This window comes from Brachyistius frenatus, unplaced genomic scaffold (assembly GCF_029030835.1).
Source record: "Brachyistius frenatus isolate BFR_SWC_R1_liver_20210118 unplaced genomic scaffold, ASM2903083v1 Contig_29, whole genome shotgun sequence".
Lineage (NCBI taxonomy): Eukaryota > Metazoa > Chordata > Actinopteri > Embiotocidae > Brachyistius > Brachyistius frenatus.
Window position 1 is genome coordinate 148871 of NW_027210628.1, and position 14794 is coordinate 163664.

The 14794-nt window shown below is 40.0% G+C and overlaps 1 long non-coding RNA gene across 1 annotated transcript in view; it reads right to left on the minus strand.

Moving 5' to 3' along the window:
- LOC138621151 (uncharacterized) overlaps positions 1-14794 on the minus strand; it is a 38266-nt gene that overhangs the window by 9689 nt on the left and 13783 nt on the right. The window contains exon 2 of the long non-coding RNA XR_011310925.1: positions 11391-11554. This is a non-coding gene — a long non-coding RNA (uncharacterized lncRNA). The remainder of the gene's footprint in view (positions 1-11390; positions 11555-14794) is intronic.

A 14794-nucleotide genomic window follows, 5' to 3' on the forward strand; every position in this document is an offset into this window, starting at 1 on the left:
AACCCACACATATGTATATCGAGTGTGAAATCCATGAGCAACCACAGACCCTGATACCAGTCTCCTTCTAACTTTGTCTTTCTGAGTTTATCTGGCAGCAGAGCAGCAGATATTCTCCTCTGCTTCCTGTCCTGCTCCCTAACAGCACTATAACAAACCTCTGTGGACCAATTAAGGCAGATATCATGGCTGTGATTGGATCACTGAGCTTTAATGTGACAAGAGCAAGCACATGTCAAAACTCATGTGTAAAATACATTTTTCAAAACTGTATTACTGCACCAGATTTACTGTGTATGACTGGAGGCATATCATAAAATATTCCTACTAATTTAAAGCTGGTATTATAAAGTAAGAAATGGTTGTGTTCTGTTGAAACTTTTTCAACAGACAGCTAATGATCTGTGCAAGTGGCAGCATATATAAAGAGAACAACATGGGACCCATAACAGAACCCTGTGGGACACCGCATGACAGAGGTGCTCTGTCCGATATGAACTGACCTGCAGTGTCCAAAAAACTCCTCTGACCAAGATAAGTTGTGACCCAATACAAGGCAGACCCTGAAATTCCCACCAGTCGAGGCAGCAGATCCAAATTACAAGTGACATCAAAAAGAACACACTTATGATCACTAACAAGGAAATCTTCTAAGTGAAGATCATTGGTGGTTAGGCCAAATGAAAAAGGCAAAGTATGTGTGGTCAAAGAAACATGTTAGGTTAAAAGTGATGTTCAGACATCCATCTGTTACATCTGGAGAAGACTGTTCTGACACTTCTCACTGCTATCTGAGTGAAATTCACCCTCTATGATATCTGGAAATAAGAGATGAAAAGGATGTCTTTGATGTTAAAAGTCTTACATCCATCACACGCACAAGTTAGTCAGTCCCTCTTGTATGTGGCCACTCAAGTGATACACAAGCCCTTTAACATCGGCATATTCACTGCTGAAAAAAGTCAACCTGAACTGGTCCTTGTGTCCTGATGTCTTTGTGACATATGAACACAAAAGCAGTCAAATGACAAAAACCTTCCTCCCCAGTCTTGATGGAAACAGAAAGAAATACTTTGTTATCGTGTGTGTGTGATCTGCACGTAGACTTCCTTATCTAATCTTACACCACAAGGTACGTTGTTAGACCTGGCCTACTAACAGGTTGATAGTTGTCCATCAGGGCCTCAGTTGGCTCAGATGCTTCTGAACAAAGATCAGACTCTCATATACAACTCAGATTAAATTTAGAGCCTTGACAAAAGTGTAAAGCTCTTGCGTGATGAGAAACAAATGCTGAAAGCTCATATATTTTAATCAAGAAGAAAAGGCAAACAGGAGTGTTAACAAATTAGCATAGCTCCAGTACCCTCCTCCTCTCATTCCCACCTGAGGGTTTAGTTACATTTGTAAACAGTCACTACAGCACTAAACTTTCTGTTAGCTAAGTTAACTTGGTAGAGACAGGATTGGATTGACAAGACCTTGCCACAATCTTTCGAACTTAAGAGTCTGAGCTAAGTCTTTAACACACTTCAGTTTCAAAACTGTATTTCTTTAATGTAATGTATTTTTTTTTTTTACCCCAGGAGAGTGAGAATGATTTCTCAAACTTCAAGATCTCAATCAAATGTGGAGTGATTGACCCGCGTGTGTGATGGCTGCCCTGCCTCTTGCACTTTTTGCACTTGGTGGGAGTTGTTGCTCCAACAATGAAATGCGTATTAATTATATATTGGTAAAACAGCTGCAAAAAAATGTATGCAAAAAGTTGTTTCACATGAAAAAAAGGCGACTATGGCCGAGATGGTAAAGCGAGTTGCCCACTCATCAGAAGGTTGGTGGTTCGATCCCTCGTTCCTCCTGTCCACATGCTGAAGCGTCTTTGGGCAAGACACTGAATCCTAAGTTGCTCCCAATGGGAGGTGAACACTTTGCATGGCAGTGCAGGCGATTTACCAGATTTCTACTTACTTTTTTAGAATGCTCATTTTGTTAAACAAGAATGGGTACATTTGGTGACATGTTGAAAATTTTGCTTCAGAATTATTTCTAACTGTTATATTATGGTAATTATTTCCAGACTGTCACTATATAGTAATTATTTATTTTTCAAATAGCCTCACTGAAAACCAACACTTTCCTGGTCGTATCCTCACGGTCAGCAGTTGCAGCTCCAAACCAGAATGACATTAGGCTTTTAGAGATAATAAGGTTTCTGCTGCTCCCCTTCATCTTCGCAGGTATAATTAGACAGGTAATGGAGAGGAGAGCAGCTCCGCACCAATCACTGTTAATCAAAAGAGCTGTAACAATGCAAATACTGACCCTTTGTTGACTCAGAAGCCCAAAAGGACTGATGCCATTTTAACTTTTAAAGTGGGGGAGAGACTCCAGAGCCCAGCAGAGCCAATGAATTCAGTTGAAGATATGCACAGGAGGAGGAAAGCTATGGGCCTCCCCGGATGAATAAAATGGGCAATAAAATTGTGACTGAGGGCATGATGAAGCTTTGGCCTCCCTCCCCTCCACCTTCTACCCACCACCTTCAAAACCCGTCCACCCACTCCTTCTCTGTCACTGACTGTCTGCCTTTCTCTGCCCGGTCCATTGTCTCTTCCTCTGTCTTCCTCTTTCATTTTCCTTCACAATGTCTCCCCTTCTACTCTCATCTTTTTCTATCTCTGCTTTTTCTACTCCTCCATCCCCCCTGGCTCTGTCAGTCTCACTCTTTCTCCCTCTTATCAGACAAGCAGTGAAGCATGGGGAAGCTGTCTGCAGCAAAGACAACAGCAGGGGAGTACAGGGCCGTGAAATGTCGGGAACTGAGACTTAAGAGACTGCAGAGCTGGAGCTGACTGAATTAAGGGCTTCAGACTGTAATAAAGGAGAACATTTAGACGTAAGGTCTGAGGATGGACATTGCAAGCTGAGCACGAGTTTAAGAGTGCTACAGAAGGGACAGTAAAGCTGCTTTTGTCCGTATTGGGGTTAAACTATAACAAAAGAAGGTGGTAAAAGACAAAGAAGATACTAAAAAGCCAGCGTGAATAGTCATGCTCAACTGTTGGTCATCCCTGTCATCATGGAGGTGATTCTACCTATCAATCATTCAATCAGACTTTATCCATAAACCACTTTTCATACAAACACAATAAAACACACATAGGCTGCTGGCCTCAGCTTGTGACAGGCAGTTGCAGGTTGACCAAAGGAAGCAACTGAAATCTCATTAACTCGTTGGAAGGATGACACTGAAGCCAGATTTGGTCGTAACATCTAGCTCTTCAAAGCAAGTGGTTCTGCTAGAACTCGCTGTCCCCTGGAGCAGAGTTGGGTATTGTTCAAAAATCTTTGGTACTGGTGCCATTAACTTGAATTCTATTCCGGTACTTTTTTCAATACCAATTACAAGCACCAGTGTCACAATAACATGTTCAAATGTAAGATTGAAGCTGTAAATTGAAACCGAGTGATTTTAAGTACATGAGCGGGCTGCTCCAGTAGAGGCTGCGTCTTTTAACTGCTCTGGCTCACTGACATCAATGACATGTAACATAGGTATCAGAACAAACCAAATGGGTCGTGTCATAAACGCATCGAAGTTCGGTATCCAGTCCTAACCCAGAGAGACCGGATAGAGAACACCTACAAGTGTAAGAAGGCAAGATTTCTGAAACTGGTAGAGGACTGCATAAAGCATTGGTGGAAGGCCTGCTGCAGAGGCTTTGCAGGTACGTCTCTACTTGCTAGCAGAAGGTTGCAGGAAAGAAGAGCGGCAAAGAACATCATCAAAGTGGTAGAAAAGCGTCAAGGTGGCAGTGGATCAAGAAGGGTGATCATGGTGTCGTGCTCGAGTTGGACACAATCCGGGGACTGATCACCCCGGGATGGGTCGCCCAGGTGAGGGTGACTGATTATCTAAGACCCCAAATACTCTGTGACCGTGGGTTCTTCCCTGATGATGTGTCTAATTCACAACACCTGGTGTTTCAAGGAACTAACAGTGTTACCATGGCAACAGTCAACAGTGACCAAATGAGAGTATGATGTCGTCTCAACACAATACAGATGCCCTCTATCAATGACCCAGGAAGGAGATAGTGTGTGTGTGTGTGTGTGTGTGTGTGTGTGTGTGTGTGTGTGTGTGTGTGTGTGTGTGTGTGTGTGTGTGTGTGTGTGTGTGTGTGTGTGTGTGTGTGTGTGTGTGTGTGTGTGTGTGTGTGTGTGTCAGCCAGCAGATGAGAGGTGAAATTAAAGAGGCGACTGGAAGAAGAGATGGAGGGATATATACCAAAAAAGGAAGGACAAGGTTGAGAAAGCAGAGCGATAAAGCTCCCTGCAGGGGAAAGAGACGAGGAGAGTAAGGACCTGGACAGAGACGAGTATTAGCTTCTAATGAAAAATCTGCCTGCAGGTATTCATCATATCTGCCGGCACATCTTTTCACAGGCAACAGAAGAACACTGATATATTCAAGGCATTTGTTTTTAACACATTAAGCTACCTTAGAATTTCATTCTATATAAATATAGGTAACCGTTAACTAAATCTGAGGACTGTGGTGTCTTTATGCAATAGCAAATATAAATCCATCAGACATCCAGAGAGCATAATTTTTCAATTTTTGTTGCCTTTTATCTACTTTTTTGGTACTTAATGGACAGCTGTATTTTATAGATCCTTGTTTGAATGTACCTTTGCTAATTATCAATGAAAATGTTGTAATATTGCCACTACGATTATTATTTATTGCATTTTTGGTAACCCACCCCAGGTTTTGTCCTTCGGTGTGTACTTGTGTTGTGTGCATAACGTAGAAAAGAGTGCCTGGGCCACATCATTTTGATCATTAAACTAAATTACTTCTCTCTTGTGCTCAAATGGTTTAGTTGGGGTCATTTTGAGGTGCCGAACACTTCTCGACCTTAAAGGTGGATTCTATTGTTACCAAGCATTGGCAGCATCAATTCCCATTGGAGACCCAACCCCTCCTTCATCAATGAGATCATCCCAATTTTTCTCTAAATGGCCCAACATCAAGTCCACTGACAGGTAGGAGTGCGCTGGATTTCACCTCATGGTCACGTGGCATAAAACAACTGATTCAGCCAATTCCAACCCACAAAAGCAGAGAAACCCTGAAATGAAATATAAAACCACAGGTCATGTTCTCCTTTTCCTGACACCGAGCACGAGGTCACAAGGTCAGATTGAAATACTGCCCAGCGTGTTTGTCAGGACTATGTCAAGCTGGCATTTACCCTTATTAATATTGGGTTGGATAGAGCACCTGAGAAGCTGGATGGCATGTCGAACTGTCTCTCCACCATACCTTTCTTAAATGTATAACCACACAAAGGGAACATGAACACAGCTCTAAAGGGTGGAGCTAAACACTGGAGAGAAAGATGGAGATTGACTGATGCACGTTATTCTTAGGAAGCATTTCTCATTGAAACAGAATTTGTAAAATAACAAGTACTGTAGCACACGACGTAAAGCACCGCCTTAAAAAACAGATAGGGAGAATTTGAAATGCAATGAGGACAAATACAGTAGTTGGCAATACTGCCATGTTCTGTGATGATTAAGAGATCGAAAATGAATTAATGTTAACATATCAGTGACTTTGAAGTAATTAAAGGTGTGTTGAATTTAGGGGAATCTATTGGTAGAAATGGAATATAATATTTACAATGATTTACAACACTTGAAACCAAGAATTGTTGTGGTTTCATTGCCTTAGAATGAGCCCTTAATATGTGTATAAGGAGCAGGTCCTCTTTCTTGGAGCGCCCTATGTTCCAATGTTATGTTTCTACAGCAGTCCAGAAGGGAAAAAACAAACTCTGGCTCTATTGAGGTCCTTCTGTTATTTTTCCAGAATCTCATGGCTACTGTAGATTCTCTTACATGCTTGAAAGGTGAGAGGTGTTCTTAAGTCTTATTGGCCAAAATTCTTCTGATATTATATATTCAATAAGTGACCTCACACAGCTCTATTATTTGTCTTTTGTCCTGATAGTTTTGGCTTTGGTGCTCGAGCTGTAGATTGTACAAACATATCATGGAGGTCACGAATATATTTGGACTTTCATCCTTGTTTTCACAGAGATACCAGTTCAGTCTGATATTGCGCTCATGTACTTCAACTCATAAATCATAAAACTTCTGTGACACAAAGCACAGATACCACTTTACAGCAACATTACATTAACAACGGGTTCGAGATATTCCAAGATAAGGTGATGACAATTGACAACAAGCAGTCTGATAAAACATCTTAAGACGGGACACTGTAATTCAGGGAGTTTGCAAGCAGTGGGAGAGAGCAATGAACTTTGCAGTAAAGTAAAAATAAAAGCAAAATAAACAGAAGACAATCAATGGTCAGTAAAAATAACCACAGCTTTCCTACCCAGTTCATTGCACTTGATAACCACTCATTGTTGGTTGTTGAAAATAAGGGATTTTGGCGCCTTGTCAACACATGACAAAAGCTATGTTACCAAGGGTGCATGAGTGTGTTCAGCTTCACCACTGATAGTTGAACCAGCAGTTTACGTCTCCAATCTCTCTTATTACCTTCCCTACACAGTGGATTGATGTGGATCTTACTCCCCAGCAAGTCAAACTACAGGAAAATAGCTCAGCAGCCCAAAAATAGCAGGGAAAGTTTTTCAAAGTCATGGAAATTTTATTTCCCTAAAAGTGCTGTATTATTATTTTTACTTCTTCTACTGTTTCTATTTGTTCTTCTATTGTTTAGTGAGTGATGAAACGCTGCCTCATTCCGCACCATCCAGAAAGTGTTATCAAACTTTAAGAAATTCAAACCACAGTTCAGTTTGATCCAGACCGAGACCACCTCTTTTGGTCTGACCAAATACCAGTCTTTTGTCTGGAATTTGGTCCAAAACCTTTTCCCCACATGCTATTTGGGCTCTAACCAAACAAGGGAGGTGTGAAAGCACCCTTGAAGAGACGGACGGATTGATGAAAGGAAATTTGAGGATAGGCAGATGGAGTAAATGGCAGAAAAAAGGTGCAAAATTAACTAGGATTGTGCAATCATCAAAGTGACCAGAGGACTTTATGAACATCATGGGTTTTTGATGTAATTATCTGAAATGTCAAGCAGCTGAGAGCAAGAGTCAATATTAAGAATGAAGTTTTCACTCTATTGCCTCGAATCCCAAATATAGATCGATGGTAAAAAAAAGCCTGAAGACACACACAAGCTTCATTTTGATTCAATGACACATTAAAAGTAATGTTTTAAGCATGGATGTTTCCTCTGTTTGGCATTTCAGAAATGATTGAATGAATAAAATGATTGGAAAAATCAATTAAGTTTCATTAATATCTAAAGGGGCAGTATGATGTAAAGGCTTGTTGATCCGGGGAGGTTTCATCTAAAATGCTGAGACACAATTCGGTAATAGGCACTTCAACTAATTTTACAGACTTCAATAAGCTTTGCGAGGGTGTCACAAAGTGTGACCTTCAAAAAATGGCTATTGCCGACTATGAAAACATTTTTGAAGAGCTGCTTCCAGAAATAAAAACGGAATTCAAAATGAAAGTGCAGCTCATTATCTATGTTACTCAGCTTCTGCAGTCTCATCTCTATTAATGGCACTTGTAATTGTGGAAGATACTGCACATTACTAGTTAGTACATTATGCATTGATTGCCTTTAGACATTTGAAAAAGCTGCAGCACAGAGGTGTCGGCTGGGTGCTGCAGCAGAGTAAAAGTGGCAGATCTATAAAGCTGGGTCACAAGAGAAATCTATACTCCCTCATCTGTCTGCCTTATCGAAGCACATTGCCCTGTGAAAGAGAAAAGGCAAACCAAATCTAAAGCTAATCCTCTCATCGCTCTCCGAAATCTGCATTCAGTGACCGTGTAACCAGACAAGGCTGCAGGAAAGAGGGTGAGAAGAGGAGGATTACAGGGTAGAAAATACAAAGGAGGAAGTTACTGAACAAGTGGGCTACAGAAGAGTTAGCAAAAAGACAAGAAACTGATACTACTGATATTATCATTTTCGAATGATTGTTAAAAATCTTTTTAAAACAATCAACTACTTTGTGCAACTATCATCTTTCGTTTGTTTTTCGTAGTAATGCGTAACTACCACCAGAAGGTGGCGGTAATACACCTAAAAGCTGTTTACCAACTGCCAGGTAAAACTGTGTGGCACTGTGTGATTGAATGCTATACTGCAAACAGGAGAAACATGCAAAGACGACTACAGACATCAGAACGTTTTCTTTATGAAAAAAATAAATCACGAGGTGCAGTGAAAACTCTGCCAGGTAAAGCTAACATATTAAGATGTCCAGTACAAAACATTTCACGGTCAAAAATAATCAAAATCACTTATGGCACACTTTAGGCACATGGAGAGACCAACACTTGTCTGATCCACCATGTTCTGAGACAACAGATGAATCAAGACTGTGCAGCCATTTGTCTCTGCATGTGTTCATGATTTTTGGGGACATTGAAATGCTGCCTCGGCCTTTTTGTAGTTTAACACCAATCTGTGTTCTTCACATGCTGTTGAGGGAGTAATTAGGTCTCCAACTATTCTTCATGTCTCTGTGTTCCTTTCCTCCTTCAGGTTAATGTTATGTGGCCCGGTGTGATGAGGGCACATTACACAGCAACAGACATTGAGACCATTTGAAAATAATCACTGAAGCCTGGAAAAAATGTGCAAAACCCCAAACAGAAGCTGCGATTGATTTGTGCAACAACTGGATGGGGAGAAGACAGGGAGAGACCTTGAACCCATCGCCAGTCTACCATCAAAATAGACGCAGTGTATCAAAATAGATGAAGGACAGTGTTGGGCTTTTGTAATCAAAAAACAGAAATTAAATACAGCGAGCTGTGGCTGCCATTGCCATCACATTCAATCCCCAAATGCAGCTGGAGCTCTGATTCTTATCTGTGCCTCTCACAGCTGTGTGACCAATCAATATATTTAAGCCCCTCTGCTCGGTGCGAATGAACAAATATAGTCAGAGCAAGAAGGCTGCTCATTTTCCTGCTCAAAGTCATGAAATTGCCCCAGCTGGAAATAGAGCAAGTGGAGCTGTCTATGTGTTTATCAGGATCTAGTTTATTATGGGCACTCTGAGCTAGCTACTATTGAAGTTGAATAAAGGATTATGTTGATCAAAAGAATATGAATCTCCAACCGTTTTGATAATTTTAAGTTGCATTGATTACTTTTAAGGCCAAGCTAGCAGCAGAAAAGGATGTAAATACAAAACTGAAAAAATGTCATTGTACAGTGTTTCTGTTGTGGCAACCGTGTTAGCAAACAGTTACTTATTTTCACATCAAACAAATATGAAACAACACTGCCTTCATTTGGAGTCGTGTCTTTGGCCACCTGATGAATTTCAGGATTTCAATGTCTCATATTCATCCGTTATTTAGCTGTCTTTGATCTCTAGTAACATCTGAGGAAAAACACAGAGCGCTTTTCACTGAGCACAGCTGTCTGCTGGTGATGAGTAGGGAATGAATCAAAAATACTATAACGTTTTCCTAATTAATCCATATTTTTGATTATTCGATAATGATTCAAATCTAGACATTAATCTTGCATTTGCATCTTTTCTCAGTAAAAAAACATTTGTGAGTATTTTGAATTTCCACCCTGCCTGTGCTCAAAGTGATAAGTCAATTGAATGTCTGTACATTCATGTGCAGTTGTAGGGGAGTCATTTCATTTTTCTAAACATGCATAATGAGGACAGCCTTGTAGTGCAGTCTTTCCTTATTCTTGCTCAACTGTTTTGCACATTTAGTCCAAGAAAATATAGATGGCGCAGTTTCATAAATAGATATGTGTTTACATTTAGTCCATAATGTGCATTTCACACAATTTTATTCAAGGAATCAACAGTGTTGCTCACTTGTTGAACACAGAAGGGAAGAAGAGGAAGTTCCTTGAGAAATAACATATGCTGTATTGGCATATATCTGATGTAAGTGAATCAAAAATCTAAACTGAATTGATTTGTGAGATCAGTGCCGGTGATATCCAGCCTTCCCACTGACAGCAGAGGGACTATCTAAATTTCAAAAAGGCTGCTTTCATATGAAAATGATTTGAGTCCACATTAGCATTTCTAGGTTGTTACTGGAGAGACTTGTGTCCACAGTGACGCAGCATGAGAACAGCAAACAACGAAAATGCACATTACATCCAAAATCTGGTAAAGAGTGGAACCCACCACCAGTTGACCTACTCATTACTTCATGGTCTGAAAGTCGTCTGAGAAAATCAACATAAACACACGTTAACGACAACATTGGCTATATCAACAGTTTACTGCGTAATTACAAAACACAAAACCCGTTGGCTGGTTGAAAATATCAATCTCATGTTTACTTCATGAACAGAAATCGAATAAAACACCAGAAACAGAGAGAAAGACTGAGCGTCTCCTGCTGTGCAGCTTTAAAAACAAAGATGGATGAATATGTCCACCTAATCTTTGTTCACCCGGTGATTATTATCAGCTGTAACCGGCCGAAGCTGCAATTGGCTCAAAGAAACATCCTCCACTTCCTGTGAAGTTACCATGACATGCACACTTTAGGAACACCCACACAGCTGGGATTGTAATTGACTCCTACTGACTGAAACCACAATGAATATGGAGGAGAGATTTTTCTTTCATCCTCTTGACAGGTACCCTTTGTGCAACTTGAAAGGACTTTAAAAAAAAAAAAAGTCCCCTCAGAAACCTACAGGTGACGTCACAGATGTTACATCCATCGTGCTGCACGAGCTGGCAGGGAGTTTGAAGGCTAGAAGGCAAAACTCTTAAACTGAGCAGAGAAAGATCCAGACAATGACGAGCAGGGGACAATACCTGGGATCATATTGTCCCAGGTGGGCGATGCACGAGAGGCGCGCTTTTATAATCTATTATGCTCATGTGACAACAAAATTTAAAGGAAAGTTAGTCTGAAATTTTTGACTTTGAAAAGTAATGTTTATTCAGTACTGTTGTCATCCATAAGTTACCTTATTGAGCAGAAAACCATGTCACAAATCTTTAAGATGCTTCCATCTTTTTTTAAGAATAAAAAACTGCGGCCTGGTTTCAGTAAAAGCTCTGACGGCTTTACTGGGAATTCAAACTGAAAACAGCTTACTGTATTTTTGGTGGTGTTGTTTATGTTACAGGTGTGGCAGTTTGAGTTACAGATGAATGCATGCAAAGGCTTGTTCAACAGCACAAACATTGCGCAATGTTTGTAATACTGAGTCAGGACTTTACAAGGATCATGAGGTAAACTGTAAAAAAATGCACTGTTCAAGGTGACATAATTCACAATGAAGGAACACTTACATTTGACTGGCCAACACCTTGCTGGATGATGACTTTGCAGAAGTTGAGCCCCCTGCATTGGTGCCACCACTGGCTCCATTCAAGTGAATCAGGACTGTGCTCTTTCACGCAGGCGGCTGCTAGGTTGAACACGGCTTTGGCACCCATCTCTCTGGCTTCTGCCCCTTTAAAGAAAGCAGAGGTGGAAATTAGAAGTGAATCTGTAATATGAATTGTTTTGTTCAGATTAGTTGACAGCCACTGACTGTGTAGTTCATTGCAGTCCAATTTGCTAAAAAGTACATAATATGAGTTTGATGTCAATGCACATATAATTCTATTAAGCTTACTTATTAAATTACATCGGTTTATGTCTCATCTATGAAGAGTTATGGTATTCTCTCTCTCTCTCTCCTGTTAATGCTCATGTGCTGTTAGTCTGTCCTACATCACTGACTGCTGCCCGTCAGGATGAGAGATCGAACCAAGAGAAAATCTATAAAAAAAAACTGACCAGATGACATTTTTGACAATCATTTCTGCAAAATATGATGCAGATTAGAAAGTAGTGTTTGGATTATTCTGAAATTGTATTTCAGATTTTGAATGTTGATTTTCTTTCAAATATATTACATTTTATTTCACTTAAATTTCACAAAACATTAACATTTATTTTTGATGTACCTGGTTTGGCCTCATATTTAATTCTCACATATCTGCCCTTCATTTAGTGTAAGTCTGTCTTACCCAGTCAGTGCCAAACTAGCAGAAGGCCTTAAGAAGCAGTGTGCAAAGGTCTAATAGCTCTTAAAATACTCATCCGCAGTATCACAGAACTCTGTGGCTTTATCAGTCTTTTAGAAAGCGGTGAAGCAAAAAGGACCATACTGTTCATCTGACAGTGTTTTCAGTCACCAGCGAAAGAAGCTCTAAAGCTAAAGATACTGATTCAGTAATGAAGCGGTCAATTCAGTAAATTTGAGATTTCAGTGTTCATACGTGCTCTGTAGACCACGGTGCCTCTCCGTAATCCCCCTTTGTGCCATTTGTCCTGACACACATTTACTGCTCTGCTCTCGTGAAACAGACTGGGCTGTGCAGCCTGAGAAGAGGAGCTGCTTGAGTCCTGCATCCATAATAGCGACTTACTCATGTAAATAACAGCCGTGGACTGCAGATGGACTCAGACTTGTTTTTTCAACCTCGCTGCTCCTTCACTATATGACAGCGACAGTTTTACATCACAATGAGCTATTTGAGTCCATGTTAATGTCAAAAATAGTCCACAAGAAGTCCTGATGAATGAGGCCAGATTTATACATGAAATCAAAGAGGTCTCATGTTTTCTGTCAGTCTTCTTCTGTAAAATTGTCTAATAAAGGCAAACTGACCCCCACATTAAAGAGACTGTAAATGAGCTTTAAAGAGTAGCCTACTAAACATATAATGTCAAACTGAAAGTCAGTTAAAAAGTTGCTTAAATGTAAAAAAAAAAATCATAAAATATAAACCTAAACAAACACAATATTAAGTCAAATTTTTCCTTCAAAAACTGAATGATAAAAAAGACAAATACACCAATAATCGGAAATCATTGTCGCTGCCCATGTACTATATTTGTTTGGGAATTTCTGTGTGAGCGTGAAAAGGAGAAATCCCTCCTGTTGTTTAATGATAAATGTCATTTGATTCCATAAATCTCACAGGATTGTGTATGATTAAGAAATGTCTTTGAAGATTTTCACGTGTTTGGTTTTGGTTTTATTGTGAAATATATCCTCCTTCTGCTTCAGCACCTGTCACTTTGTGTGTGAATGGATGCTCCAGATATGGATCATTTAATCTGGAAGGAACTCCCTTCTGTCAACAGACAAGTGGGTGTTTGGTTACATTGATGACGACTGCCTCCTCCTTATTACAACTCAGAGACGACACGGAAGGAGACTGGAGATACACATCAGCCAGGACATGATTGTCAACTTTCCATGTCACACTGGGTGGGACAAACAAATGCAAACAATTATCACCAACAAACACTCTCTTGAGTGCTTGCAGCGCCTGCCTCGACTTTATTTCCGGGCAATGGCAATGTTTTCTAAAGGCTGATGCCTGTGTTTAGACCCGTTGTCACGAACATGTCGTACATTATGTGTTTCTGGTACAGATGATGGAAGTATAGCAGATCGTCTGAAGGATCTATTCACGACTGCTCCCTCTATTAGAGTCTTTGTTGTGGTAATCACGCTCACGACATCTGGGCTTCAGCATTAGCATTATCATCACTGGCCCTCATTTTGTTACAAAACCTCATTATCTTTTCTTGGCTCTCTTCAGCCCGGTCCCAAGAGTACATATCAACGCTGCCGAGCGAGGTGCTGCTTTTTTTCTACCACCATTGTCAAATGCAACGCTCACACAAATAGAAAATCAGTGATTATTGTTTGCCGTCTTCTCTCTTGACACTCACAGTTGATCTCTAAATGAAGACTGTGTTTTTTCTAACTGATGATGACATTTATTAATTCTGGCTCACATGTTTAGATGTTCAGTGTGCTGATGTAGAAACAAATAATTTGTGCTAGAAAATAGCAAACCTCTAGCTGCTTATGTCATAAAATAATATACTCTTGCAATTTTAAGCAACAAATAAAATTGGATTGGAAACCCAAGTCACCGGTGGGTAAATTTATAATCAAAGAAAGGTGATTACAGGATACTTAGTGTTTGATTTTGTCAACCTGTTTCAGTCAGATCTAACACTCAAAGTTTGTAGAAATATTTTTGAGTCTATAATTTTACACAAACACAAAAAATGCCCACCAATTTGTAGACTGAAATAATGACTGCTGCTAAAGGATTTCATCAAGTGTAGCCAGCAAGCTAGCTATTTAACCCTTAAATGTTATTTTGAAAGTAAAAGTGCTTATTATTCACCACAAACAAATTATTTTGAGCTGATCTGACTGAACAAACTCAGTATTGTCACAGTGCCTGTGGTGCACCTCACTGAGGTCGTCACCTCATCTGTAACAGGGGCATTATCAAAATATGTAGTAGGACACAGCCCACCCAATATTCAAATATACTCACTATGCCCCCCCCCCCCACCATATATTCATATATAAATTCTAAATAATACTTAAACATAACATTACTATAAGTAATTCACATACTGAAACATTATCCATGTGTAACCCTCTTGTTATCACCAAGTCCAGGGTGTTACCATGCTGGTGGGGAGCTTCCTTTACATGTTGGGTCAGTTTAAAGCTGTCAAATAACTTTATAAGCTCTATAGCTTTGTGTTTGTTCTTGGTATTAATGTGAATATTCAAGTCTCCATTCAGAATCAACCTATCATATCTGGTGATACCTGGTGAGATCAACTCTGAGAGTTCCTGCAGAAATAATGCTGAGTCTGTTGG